This window comes from Ictidomys tridecemlineatus, chromosome 1, assembly GCF_052094955.1.
Source record: "Ictidomys tridecemlineatus isolate mIctTri1 chromosome 1, mIctTri1.hap1, whole genome shotgun sequence".
Taxonomy (NCBI): domain Eukaryota; kingdom Metazoa; phylum Chordata; class Mammalia; order Rodentia; family Sciuridae; genus Ictidomys; species Ictidomys tridecemlineatus.
In genome coordinates this window covers 212,367,517-212,371,221 of record NC_135477.1, presented here as the reverse complement: position 1 = coordinate 212,371,221, position 3,705 = coordinate 212,367,517, and the positions used below count along the sequence as shown (strand labels likewise).

Below are 3,705 nucleotides of genomic sequence, written 5' to 3'. Positions count from 1 at the left end.
ATTCTTAATAACCTCACATATCTGGTGATCAGTACCCAACTCAAAAGGCCACCAAAGACTTGACAGTCTCCCGGATTTACTCAAAAGTGGTGACTTTTGTGATTCCCAGGCCTAAACCATGGAACAACTGATTCCTCCTCTAATGGCCATATACCTTATAGATTTATTCAAAACTGCTTAATTTTGTATCTCTCAAATTACTCTATGAGAATTGCATGTGAAGTATCCAGCCTTCACTGCATACTTCATATGTAATATCTCATAGAGTAATTTGAGAGTAAGTTGATAACAGATACTCCATAAATATTAGTGATATCTGATACCTGCTTGAATTCTTCAGAAATCTTTACTGATTGAGCATATCATTTAAAAAAATAGTAGTTGGTGTGATTTCATGATTCTCTCAAAGACCTGATATAGCTACAATTTGAAAGAAGATTAGAACTGCTCTAGAAATCTAAAACTTATTATAAAATGTTGCAGTTGGCAATGTGTAAGTGATAACGGGGAGTGAGCTGATGTATCTGCCAGAGTACTTATTTCCTGATTTTATTTTCCATTTTGTTTTTACTTCGGTTGGCTTCCTTCTTCCTTAGATTTCCTTTTCAAAAAATTTCCTGAGCAACAGAAAAATGGGAGCATATCCTTCTATGAAGTATGAATGCATCAATGCCAAAGCTTTTTAGAGAAAACTAATGAAGTTTGGAATCCAATCTGTTTTAAAATATTTCTGGAGATTAAGCAAAACATTCACCAGATTTTTAAATCTGGAGTATTTCCTTGGCCTATGAAAAACATTAGATTTTCTTTTGAAATCTTAAAAATCAAAGATGTGCCAGCTGCAGTGGTATTTGTCTGTACTCCCAGCAACTCTGGAGGCTGAGGCAGGAAATTGTTGACTTACATATGGTGCTGAACACCTTCTGGTACAGATATTAAAGGTAGTCTCAGACCTGCCAACCTGAACTCCTGCCCTTTATCAAGGGATTAAGATGGAAGTGAAAATAGGAAGTCTAATTCTGATACACAGTATAGTTTATTTTTATTTAATTGATCTAATATGTCTAAATTTCCTTTGAAACTAATCCTATGCCAGCTTGAAGATTCATTTTTCTCAACACTACTGGGATACAACTTTGCCTTTAGGTAACTAATTCTTTGCTGGGAGTTGAGAAATGGAGAAAAAAATGATTATTTCAAACCTTTTCTTGCCCCAGCATCTTAGCAAGACCCTGTCTCTAAATAAAAAAATAAAAAAGTTCTGGGTATATAGCTCAGTGGTAAAGTACTCCTGGGTTCAATCCCTAGTACACAAAACAACAACAACAACGACAAAAAATGATGACTTTCAACTATGGTGTTAAACACTAATTTGAATATAAATTTATTTGTAATTTCCCAAAGCAATAATGTTAATCAGGTAATACAGCTATTCATAGAAAGAAACTCTAATATTACACCAACTAAAAGTTTTCTAAAATGTATTAGTCATGTAAACAATGAGCTAGTTATATATTATAAATACTTTATTAAATTACTTTATTAATTTTACTTGATGCTACTATATTACTTAACAGCAATAAAACTATATCATAGGGGCTGTGGATATAGCTCAACCAGTAGGGTGCTTGTCTCATATGCACAAGGCCCTGGGTTCAATCCCCATGTACCACTAAAAAACAAAAACAAAACCAAAAAAAAACTATATCATAGTGTTCCAGAGCTTCACTAGTATTGGTTGCCTATCTTTCTAACAATTATATAAATTTCAGTGTCTTCACTTTTCCTATTTAGCTACTTTTATTTACCTAGGAATATTTGTGGAATTGGTGTTCATATCAACATATCTTGATCTAATAAGCTTAATAACCCCATGGTCCCAATCAGTCAATTATGTTATATAATAGGGACTAAATCTGCAGAGGTTCAAAAGTTGTTGACTGAATTCAAATGTGCTTTTTATCACAGGTAAAAAAAAAATAATAACATCTCAAAATTACAAACAAATGTGTCTGAAATGATGTAGAAGTCGCTTCACATTCTCTGCAAAATGGCTTATTTACCTTCTCAATTGTGTCCTAGAAGAAAAATGCATTTTTAAAATCAAGAAGAATTTATGTATATTTCTTTATTACATTCTTTGTGGAACATGTTCCAGCAAAACAGAAGACTTTGCAGAAATCATTTAACTAAGGAAGAAATTCTACTCTGAACAAAACTCCCATTGATGTTAGTGAATGGAACAAATGTTGAACTTGACCCTGTAATGTTTAAACTGCAATCCTCCCTGCTCTTGGCAAAGCCTGGCTTCCCACTGAAAGGCCTTGTAGTCTGTTCAGGGATTACACAGCGGGTTAACAGTCCAGTTTTTCCCTTCTTTTGGAATAACAGATGAGACATATAATACCTTCTTTTAGGGCAATTACATACTTTTAAATAAGAAGGTCTTAAATTAGGTGGTGTAGGAAAGTGAAAGGTAGAGTCTGTGAACAGAAATTTATGTTGGTAATGATTTAAACCATCTTCTCCACTAGTGGCTGAGAAGCATCAATTAATTCTATATTCATTAAAGAAAGAGAACAGAACATCAAGATCTTTGAGACAACTCGATGTACCAGTTTTGAAGATGAATATTGAGTGAATGTGCTTACTCCTTTTTTGTTATATTCTATCACATATATGTAAAGAATGGCTACTAGCAATATTTCAATGCAAATTATTTTTGTAAAATAAAATTTAATTACTCTAAATGAAGTTAAGAGAAAATGTGTATCTTAAAAAGAAAGAAAAATAAAATGGGTATATTTATCTCAAGTAAGCTACTATAGAACCAAATTGGAATGGCTTTTTTTTTTAATTGAATCTATGAATAAAGAAGATTTGACTCTAGTATGGATCTAACACATCTCTTATTGTTGCAGTCCACAAGGGAACATTATATTCTGGAGAAAAGGCCTTGAAATCCTCTATTCTATATAGTTGTGCTAAGGTGTTTAACACTATTACCAAGTTCCTAATTTTAGCTTGTTGCACTTGGTGGAATTTTGTTTTCTTTTATATGTTATAAACCTTTTATTTTCTACAATACAAATATATTACCATTATGAAAGAAAGGAAGAAAGAAAGAAGAGAGAACGGCTTTTGTTTTAAGGAAAAGAAGAAGATGAAGAAACAGGATATATTTCAAGATGAAATTAGAACTCTTGTTTTTATTTATTTATTTTTTGACTTTTTGAATTTTTTTTTGGAAGTACTGGGGATTGAACCCAGGGCCTTGTGCATGCAAGGCAAGCACTCTACCAACTGAGCCATATCCCCAGCAGAACTCTTATTTTTATTTGACAGAAGAGTATGGATTATGAAAAAATCCTCCAAGGATAGAAAGTGAAAATGTTGGCTTATGTATAGTGTTGAAAACCTCTGGTTCAGATATTAAAAGTAGTTATGGGATTACGTATCATGCCAAAGCTGGTACTACACTCTGATTTCAGGTGGCTGGGTTCATATTCCAGCTCTGCAGCTTCCTGGTTACATGATCTTGTTCAGGCAGGTTATCTATTAACTGGCATCACAATTTATATTCCGATAAAGGTTGAACTGAAGGAGAGAAGGGAATAAAGGGCTTAGAAGAACTGTACACAGGTCAGGCTGTGAGGCTTGGATTAGTTTAAAAGTCTGGGCTCTCAGAAGTCTGATAATTGCTTC

The 3,705-nt window shown here is 33.3% G+C and overlaps 1 non-coding gene across 1 annotated transcript; it reads right to left on the bottom strand.

Moving 5' to 3' along the window:
* Nucleotides 1–3,245: 3,245 nt before the first annotated feature.
* Nucleotides 3,246–3,318, bottom strand: Trnaa-ugc (transfer RNA alanine (anticodon UGC)). The gene has a single exon. It is a non-coding gene; the product is annotated as a tRNA-Ala (tRNA).
* Between the last annotated feature and the right edge of the window lie 387 nt (nucleotides 3,319–3,705).